Here is a 10,845-nt window from a genome sequence, read left to right on the forward strand (position 1 = left end):
TTGCTGGGGGAGATGCACTCTTATTTTTTGAATTTCCAGCTTTTCTGCCCTGCTTTTTCCCCATCTTTGTGGTTTTATCTGCCTCTTTGATGATGGTGACGTACTGATGGGGTTTTGGTGTAGGTGTCCTTCCTGTTTGATAGCTTTCCTTCTAACAGTCAGAACCCTCAGCTGTAGGTCTGTTGGAGATTGCTTGAGGTCCACTCCAGACCCTGTTTGCCTGGGTGTCAGCAGCAGAGGCTGCAGAAGATAGAATATTGCTGAACAGCAAGTGTACCTGTCTGATTCTTGCTTTGGAAGCTTCCTCTCAGGGTTGTACTCCACCCTGTGAGGTGTGGGGTGTCAGACTGCCCCTAGTGGGGGATGTCTCCCAGTTAGGCTACTCAGGGGTCAGGGACCCACTTGAGCAGGCAGTCTGTCCCTTCTCATATCTCAACCTCCATGTCGGGAGATCCATTGCTCTCTTCAAAGCTGTCAGACAGAGTCGTTTGCGTCTGCAGAGGTTTCTGCTGCTTTTGTTATTGTTTACTGTGCCCTGTCCCCAGAGGTGTAGTCTACAGAGACAGGCAGGTTTCCTTGAGCTGCTGTGAGCTCCACCCAGTTCGAGCTTCCCAGCGGCTTTGTTTACCTACTTAAGCCTCAGCAATGGCGGGCGCCTGTCCCCCAGCCTCGCTGCTGCCTTGCAGTTAGATCGCAGACTGCTGTGCTAGCAATGAGGGAGGCTCCGTGGGCGTGGGACCCTCCCGGCCAGGTGTGGGATATAATCTCCTGGTGTGCCCATTTGCTTAAAGCGCAGTATTGGGGTTGGAGTTACCCGATTTTCCAGGTGTTGTGTGTCTCAGTTCCCCTGGCTAGGAAAAGGGATTCCCTTCCCCCTTGCGCTTCCCAGGTGAGTCGATGCCTCGCCCTGCTTCAGCTGTCGCTGGTCGGGCTGCAGCAGCTGACCAGCACCGATTGTCCGGCACTCCCTAGTGAGATGAAACCTGTACCTCAGTTGAAAATGCAGAAATCACCAGTCTTCTGTGTCGCTCGCGCTGGGAGTTGGAGACTGGAGCTGTTCCTATTCGGCCATCTTGCTCCGCCCCAGTATTTCCATTTTTTAAGTGAGGAAACTGAGAGGCTCAGAAGAGGCTAAGCAATTTTTTTTAATGGTCACCTAACCAGGAAATAATACAACCATGATTTGAACCCAAACAAATGATTAATGCTGCCAGTCCTTCTTTTGCTAAAAACTATGTCATATTATCTAGTTCAAGTCCTGTAACTTGTCAAAGAGTAACCATAGTCTATACTTTGTCCAAATTACAAGGTTACTTCTGGGTTATCCAAGTGCTGTCAGAATGAAGAACATCATTATTATTTGCTAAGACCAACCTATCATCATAATTAAAGAAAGTAGGCTTCAGGAGATGGATAGCTGGTCATGGATTTAAGTTTTAGTTCTGCTACTTCTTGTTGTGTGACCTTGGACAAATTACTTAACTTCTTTGAGCATCAGTTGTCCCATTTGTAAACTGGGGGTAATAACGGTCCTTAACTCATAGGGGTTTTTTGAGGCTTCAGTGAGATGTCGGTGAAATGTTAAGCATAGTGCCTTGGAGGTGATAAGTATTCAGGAAGGAGTAACTTCTGTTAGTATTATTTTCCCATCCCTGTAAGTTAGTTTTCTCCTGGTACTGGCTAGGCGCTGGCTTAAAAACCAGTAGCTAGAGGTTCCCCCACCTGTCCCGGGCGGAGCCACAGTCACTCAGATGACATATCTGGTGCAGTGAAGACAACCTGCAGAGTGTATGAGACCTCCTTAGACCATCTTGATGGCTAGACTGACAGGAGCCATGATTGCTTAGCTTCTCATCATCACGAGGGCCAAGTCTCAACTTCATTTGAGTCACCCAGTCAATGAGCTGTAGGACTAGCTTTCTTTTCGAAGTAAAACTGATTTGCTTCTTTCCTTGCTGGAAGAAATTTGGTGCCTCCTCCCATGCACAATGTTTAAGGACTGTCGCTTATAGCTATGCTTCATTAGAAAAATAAATTAAAAAAAAAAAACACCTTGCCTTGGCCCTAGTTTTTCCCCCTTATAATGCTTTAATATCTTATTTATAGTTTAAAAGAGGGTATTAAGGTTTTCAGCCTCTATGACCTAATGAAGTAATATATTCCTTGTAAAGAGTCACCCCAAATACAGTGCAATGCTGATTCATTTAACAAACTGTATAGTGAGCACCCGCTCTATACAAATATTTGGCATGTTGAGTGTGATATAGGCCCTGGACTCGAGGCATTTCTGATCTTGTTGAAGAGGCAGATTGGATCAAGGTACTTGGCCTGATGTTTTTCATTTAGGTGTCCCTGTGTTAACTCCTTCCTAGGCTCCAACTTCCAAGCAGCTACCGGAATGAGCTTTTTAGGATCATGCTGCTCCTGGATGAATCCATTCAGTGTCTTCTTCCTGACAGCTACAAAAGAGAAGATGTCTAATTTCATGGTATGTCACATGAAAACCCCTCCTCCTTTACCAGGCTTAATCCTTGTCCCATCCTCTCCTGAAAATTTCACGGTCAGTGTGAGCAGGGTACAGTTCCCCAACAAGACAGGATAGATCTGTCATATTCACCATGCTTGCCTGGTAGGGATGCCGTGGGCTCCATACCTATCATGTGCCTGACTGTTCTGAATCATTGTCCATGTCTACCACCTGGTTACCTTCCCATGAACCCTCCAAATCCTGGCCCTTAGGGACACTATCTCCTTTGAGCCCTCATTGGGCTGTAAAGTCCTCTCTCACTTAATAATCATTTTTTATTCCATCTCTGCACACACATATGCCTTGCCAACTGCATCTGGTGCTAGGTGTACAATAAAAGCCAAATTAGCAAATATAATAAAACACAAAACTCATGGTCTAACACCACAAATTAATGCTTCTGGTGCTCTCACAGTGATGCTAATGATAACAGAATCTAATATGCTTTTAGGACTTCAAGTGTGCTGATGGTTAAGTGATTCAGACAAGACTGGGCAGTCAAAATGGCAGAGTTGGGACCTAGGATTCAAGTGTCTATGCTTTGAGCTATATGAAGGCTGCAGAGTTTTTGGTCTTCACCATCTGACCTTGATTTTGGAGAATTAGGATGTGATGAAGCCAAAATCCACTGACTAGAGTGAAGGAAAGCATTTATCTGAGAATTTAGGCATCTGGTATATCAGCGACATTTTCAAGTCCTTGTCACTGTGAAGTACAAAGCAGTGAAAGTGCACTAATCCTGGTGTTATTATAGAATGCCTGACTTCAAATTTACCCTTTTCTTCTATCCATGTGTTCGATTTTGCACACATTTTGTGTGTGTATGTTTTAGCTTCTCTGGCCTCAGTTTCCTATTCTGCAAAATGTAGGAAATTAGACCAAACTACTTTTATCTTATGTTGCTTTCAGTTTGACAGCTTCTTTGTGAATGTATTGTATGAATGTATATGTGCCTATACAAATGTTTCCATTCACTGTGAGCACATTCTCTATTCCAAACCTATTCCAGCTGCTAGGGAAGGTATGACAATGTGGGCACACTCATTCACGACACGTATGTGAAACTTACACTTATATTTACTGACATCCTATGATTTAAACCTGCCCGAAAGCTGAGTTTAGGAAGTTAAGAGAGAATTAACATTTCCGCTCAGCTAGGCAAATATATATTTAATTGCTAATGTACACTCTAACAAAAATGTCTGAATTGGGCGATTTTTGAAAGTAAAAAGAACAAAGAACTTCAGTTTGACCCTTGGAAGTCCCTCTTAATCATTCGTTTGATCAGAATTTTCCCAGAGGGACTCTGTCAACTTCCCAGAATGTCTTCCTTGACTCATATCTGCCTCCGTGCTGATGGAGTGCAGCAGCCTGTCGGATGCTCGGCTTTGGAGAGCATGTTTAAATTATTTAATTATTAATTATTGCTGTGCCAGCCTACCCATCCCCAACTCACTGCATTTTCCTTCTCAGGCCTGTAACTTTCTCTCCTTTTTGTTCTTTGGGGGAAAGTACATTAAGATGAAGAAAGAGGAGCTGAAGCAGAGCTCAAAACCTGCTTACAAATTAAATGACTTCCAGTTGTTTGTGGGCCATCCTGCATTTCAGTTAGCAGAGGAAGGATAAAATTGCCAAGAAATTCTACCTTTCCGTCTTGAAGAATGATAGTGGACTCAAGTATATACCTCCCACCCTAGATTATATTATCTCTGCAGGATGCAGGATGTTGTAATTTTGATTTTTTTTTCCGGAAACAAGGGCACGTGTTTTGTATATTGATTATACAACCTCTGAACAGGAAAAAAAGTTACTCCAATGTAAGATGATAATATCTTGACTACCTTATCTATCAGATTTTTTTTTTTTTTTTTTTTTTTTGAGATGGAGTCTCGCTCTGTCGCCCAGGCTGGAGTATGGTGGTGCCATCTCGGCTCACTGCAACCTCTGCCTCCCAGGTTCACGCCATTCTCCTGCCTCAGTCTCTCGAGCAGCTGGGACTACTGGCACCCGCCACCATGCCTGGCTACTTTTTTGTATTTTTAGTAGAGACAAGGTTTCACCATGTTGGCCAGGATGGTCTCCATCTCCTGACCTTGTGATCTGCCCACCTCTGCCTCCCAAAGTGCTGGGATTACAGGCCTGAGCCACTGTGCCTGGCCTTCTATCAGATTCTTAACCTTACATTTGTGTTAATGTTGTAATTATCTGCCTTTATGTTCATGTATGCATTTTTGCAGCATGGAGAATGTTCTACTAAAGTACAAAGCTGAAGTAATATGGTGCTTTACGGTCATAGGGAACATCTGAGGCATCTGATAGACCATGATGTGATTGTGTGGTTCTTTGAAAGTTTCAGCAAAAAGCAAATCAGTAAATCACAGGTTATTTTAGTATGGAGTGAAACTTCCTGTTTTCTGATTCTTTAATCCATTTTGATAAGGAATAAGAAATGGAAACATGTTAAAAATGTCTCTGACCAGTTGTAAAATTAAACGAAAACTTAGGAATTGAATTCATTTCTCCTGGTCAAAAAACAACTCCTTTTGGAAAAGAAAAAATTCTATTCCACAATGTTACATTTACCAATAGTTTTTCCCCACCATATTCATCCAGGTGACAAGTAAACTTTTGGACCACTGATGAGGGAAAACATAAAGTAGAACACAGTGTGATGATTGTTTAATGTGAACCGTCGGTCATGGTACACTCTTCTCGCCATGCCATTTCCTCATCACTGCTCGTAATTCCTCCTGAACAGCAGCTTCTCTTGCTGAAATCATCTGGAAAGGTGCTCACCTACTCCAGTTTTCATTTGTAGATTTGAGCGCTTTCTTTTTAAAAATTGTAATAATCATAAAACTTTGTGTAATATAATTTCTTCATCTTTATGGTTTTCAGTTGGAAATGTGCTAGTGTTCTATGAAGTTAAGAGTGTTGGGTTGAACGTCTTTTTAAAAATTCTCATTCTGTGTTATCAGTGATTTTAAACATATAGATTATCTCAATCTTGGAATTTTCATTTGGAAGTCTCGTTTCACTGATATTCTGTGTATATGTCTCAAACTCATTTTTAGAATTTAAAACCATGAGATGGAACTATCATTTAATAAGTGTAAAGCTCAAATAAATCACTAAGTATTTGTTGTCAGTTATGGCCCCTTCCTGCCAGCCTCTTACAATGTGGTTGGTGTAGATTGTTCCTTTATCCATCCAACTGTCCTTCCAGCAAATTATTATTGAAAGAATGACTATACAATGCAGGAAATATACTAGATCCTAAGAATACAACTTTAAAGAATTGTCCCTGCCTTCTAGGAGTTTAGAGATGAGACATTGTCACTACCAACCAAAGGTGATATCTCTTATGTGACAAGTGACTTATGACAAGAGTAAACGCTTTAGGAATTTATCTAAGGGAATAATCACTTTGGGCTGAGGTCATCCATGACGGTTTCTTTGAGTTGAAATTGAAGGATGCTTAGGATTTGGATAAACACAGGAGGAGAAGAAGGGCAAAGAGGTCAGACAACATGGTGTCTAGAAAGCAATGATGGGCTGCATCACAGAGCATGGTGCAGGGAAGTGGATAAAAGAATTGGAAGAACTACTGTCTGCTTGTGGAGGGCTGTGAAGAGTAGTAGAATGGGGAATCAGACTTTAAACTCAGCCAAACAAATGTGGAACTCCTTAAAGTTAAATTATATGAGGCAGTCTGTCAATATTAATGAAATAGAATGAGCACTGCAGCTCAACTTTTGTTCTATATGTTAAAACGTGCACATTAGGGAATGCAAAATGGTTATTTCACTCGTCTAAACCAAAATTTGGAATTTCAACCAAGTGCATCAACTGGCTTTATCACACAAACACAAAAATCAAGTGCACCTAAGGAAGAACAATGACAGAGACAGACGGAATTCCAACTTGAAGATATATGTTTAAAAGATATATGTTAAAATCTGCACTGAAGTATTTCTAAGGTTCACATCTTTGATGTGTTGAATTCTAAACAGTTTAAGTGATTTAACTTTTTGGACTAATTTGGCTCAATATCCAATATTCAATTAATTCAGTCTCACAGTTAAAATATTAGTGTATGTCAACACAGACTATAGAAGGTCACTAAAACTCTATATATTTTTTCTTTCTGGGGCTTATTTCTTTTAATTAATTGAGACAACAAGTTTTATGTATCTTTCCCTTCACAAATAAGTAATGATAGTAAAAATAAACACACTTAGAGCTGCCAAATCCAAATTACTAACATGAATTTTCAACTGTTCCTAATTTCAATCAGAAAAACAACCTTAATTTGCTTTATTCAGTCTAAATTAGTGTGCATGTTCCCTTGTTCCGCATCACCATTTGGGGTTTTTCTCCCTATTTTTCTCCTTCTTGTTTTGGAGGGAATGGCAAGACAGATGCACTATTATCCCACAGCTAATGAAGCAGACTTGATTAAGGGATCTGTCTGTCTATGGAAACATAAAAAGTATACAGTCTCACGAATCCCATGTCAAAAACAAGTTCTCGGTGTCTCCCCTCAGTGGGTTGTCAGGGGTTGGCAAACTATGTGGTCCATGGGCCAAATCCAAGCCACTGATTATTTTTGCAAATAAAATAGCCTGTGCAAACACAGCCACACTCACTGCTTGATGTACTGTACACAACCGCTTTCATGCTACTATGGCAGAATTGAGTAGTTGTGGCAGAGACTGCATGGCTGTAAAGATGAAAATATTCATCATCTGGCTCTATACAGAAAAAAATTCTGATCCTGGATTAATTGATAATATATCATTAGTGTTGTCACTACTATTAAATATATTTTTTACTTAATGCTTCAGATTTCCAAAGCCCTTTCAGGAAAACAATACATTTGAAACATCTCCTGTGACAGTTTATAGTCAACAGGCATTGACTAGTTGGTGACTGGTGACTTTCTGGGCAGTCGGTGCAGGGGTAAAAGAATTTACCAAGACAGTTGTAGGTAAAGAAAGGCAGATTTACCAGAGAAAGTATGAAAATATGTTGCAAGGGAACAACGGGCAGAATCACCAAAGGAGAATCTGACTGCAAGGAAACAAAGGCTTCCTGGAGATTTTTTAGGATGATTCTGGGCTGATTGAAAACACCAAGGCAGGAGGGAGCTAACTTGTATTCTCTGTCTGCTGAGGTGTTTGGTGACAAATTGAAGTGTTTGATGATAAGCAGGAAGTTTGTGAGTTACGTACATCAGTGGTCCCCAACCTTTTTTAGCACAAGGGACTAGTTTTGTGGAAGAAAATTTTTCCATGGATGGAGAAGTGGGGGTGGAGGTTGGGCATTGGGGGAGCATGGTTTCAAGATAAAACTTCCACCTCAGATCATTACATGCACAGTTCACAACAGGGTTTGCGCTCCTATGAGAATCTCATGCTGCCTCTGATCTGACAGGAAGGGGAGCTCAGGCCGTAATGCTCTCTTGCCTGCTGTTCATCTCCTACTGTGTGGCCAGGTTCCTAACAGGCCAGGGACTGGTACTGGTCTGTGGCCTGGGGGTTGGGAACCCCTAATGTACGCTCTTTGCTTGGAAGGGCTGTATGTCCTGGGCCACAAAGAAAGGCAGACCTATAGCTTATCTGCTTTCTATAGTTGCTTTCCCTTGGTCCCGCCAGCCTGACTCCTTTTCCCTAATTAGGACTCAACATAAATCTTCTAATATCCATTAGTAAATGAAGAAATTGCATCGGACCCTTCGTGCCTGAGTCAATGAGAAAATTCAGGAGTGAAAGGTCTTTCTTCTTAGCATTGATCAGTGCCAGTCATCGGAGTATGGAAAAAAACATGGATTTGGTGTTCTCCTCTCAAAAGACTAAGATCAGAACTACCCAGTGACCAAACTGAGGCATGAGATCAAGTTTTTGTTTTGTTTTGTTTTGTTTTGTTTGTGCTTCTGATTTTGAAAATCAGAAGGCCAGGGCCGGGCACAGTGGCTCATGCCTGTAATCCCAGTACTTTGGGAGGCCGAGGCGAGCAGATCACAAGGTCAGGAGATACAGACCATCCTGGCTAATGTGGTGAAACCCCGCCTCTACTAAAAATACAAAAAAAAATTAGCCGGGTGTGGTGGTGTGTGCCTGTAGTCCCAGCTGCTCGGGAGGCTGAAGCAGGAGAATGGCCTGAACCCAGGAGGTGGAGCTTGCAGTGAGTTGAAGCCAGGATGTGGAGCTTGCCATGAGCTTGCAGAGTGAGACTCCATCTCACCAAAAAAAAAAAAAAAAAAAAAAACCAAGAAAATCAGAAGGCTAGGGCATATATATTTGTTGGGCAACTGGCAGATGGTGTTCTAGACCCTTTGCATGTATTATCTCATTGCTTCCTAATTATAGGGGTTCAGGTAGCATATTATCAAAGCTACTTGCTTTTCCCTCAACATTAATTTATAATTTTAATAGAATAAATATGTATATTGAGTATATAATCATTGTAACAATTGAAATAATGTAGAAATAAGCATATTGAACACATGAAAATTCCCTTTATTCATTTCTTCTCTTTCCCCAAAGTTTTCCCCTTCTAATAGGCTGGCAACAAAGACTGGTGCATCTTTCCTATATCTTTGCATTTATTCAATAAAAATAGTTTTTAATACATAAAAGTGACCATCCCATATATATTATTCTTCCATTCACTTCTTTTCACTTAATAATTTTTTTTAGAAATCTCCCCATCTCTGTACCTAAAGATGCTAATAACAGTTTACATATAACACTTATTATGTACCAGGAACAGTTTTACATGACCTAACATATCTAATGCTCAAAATAACCCTATGAAGAAGGGCCCCAAGAAGTTTAGCAACTTTCCCAGATCAAAAGCTATTAAAGGTCATCACTTGCAATTGAACTCACACTGGGCATCTTCAGAATTCACACTTTTAACCACTCCGCTGGACCATCTCTTTAACACCTTGTTCTTTCAATCACTATATACTTTAAAATGTAAACAATACTGCTATAAAGGATGTATTAGCCCATTTTCCCACTGCTGTAAGAACTGCCTGAGTCTGGGTAATTTATAAAGGAAAAATGTTTAATTGACTCACAGTTTCACATGGCTGGGGAGCCTCAAGAAACTTACAATCATGGCAGAAGTCGAAGGGGAAGCAAGGCACATCTTACATGGTGGCAGGAGAGAGAGACAGAGAGAGCACACAGAGGAAACTGCCAAACATTTTTAAAGCACCAGATCTCGTAAGCACTCACTCACTATCATGAGAACAGCATGGGGGAAGCTGCCCCCATGATTGAATCACTGTTTTTTTTAAGAAAGACCCCCCCCCCAAAAAAAAAGAATACTTATGTAGAATTATAGAGTCAAAGAGTTCAAAGTACCTCCTAAATTGGGGGTTGAGGGCCCCAGGCTCTAGTGGGCACTGTCTTACTTCCCCATTCTCATCCCTAGCATTGGCCTCAATGGGCTCCCTCTGGAGGGTCTCCTAACAGTGGTTTGAACACCACCTGAGGGCAAGCCCTGGGCTAGGCAAAGGAAATCATGGGAAGAAAAGCTCTTGGTGTGAAAAGAGAGCCAGACAAACAAGTAGGCATTATAATGCAGAAATATTATAACAGAAATTATGGACAGAGGTTAAATTGCTCAGATGGAGTGATCTTATCGATTAACCATACAGTTTCACAGGCAAATTAGGTTTGTGGAAAAGAGCATCCTGTGATGCACAGAAACTGTTGTGGGACTTTCCTTAGTGCAGCTAAAGACAGGGTCCTTGTCCCATGACCATGAAAATTTAGGCTTCCAGATGATTTGAAGAGTGAGAAAAATGGGATTGATTGGGCAAAAAATGGGAAACGGGGCAGAGTAAGAGTCCTGCTAGTACATGCTTCCCACTTCACAGATTGAATCTGGGTTCCACCCAGGAAGAGGAGAGGCCAGGCTCCTCCCCCCTGCGAAGGGCATGAACTTCTGTGACTCCACCCCAGTGGGCACTCCTCTCAGTGCACAGGCTGCTTGGAGTTTCTCTGGGAACCCCTTCCTACCTGACTGTCTCAAAACATTATCCTTGGAAATGGCCTTGCGACCTTGGACTAGCTGCTTTTCCTCATATGTAAATTAGTAACGATACTTCCTCACAGGTTTTAAAGGATTAAATGAGGTGTCTATAAAGTGCTCCCTATAGTTTCTGGCACATTCGAAGTGCTCAAGGAAGAATAGTGATCATTATTAGCTGAATTTTATGACATCTGTGTATTCCCTTCTTTTACCCAAATGGTAATTCTGTCAAAATCAGGAATATGGTTGATTTGGAATGACCTTGTTCT

The sequence above is a fragment of the Papio anubis genome, chromosome 2 (assembly GCF_008728515.1).
Source record: "Papio anubis isolate 15944 chromosome 2, Panubis1.0, whole genome shotgun sequence".
Taxonomy (NCBI): Eukaryota; Metazoa; Chordata; class Mammalia; order Primates; family Cercopithecidae; genus Papio; species Papio anubis.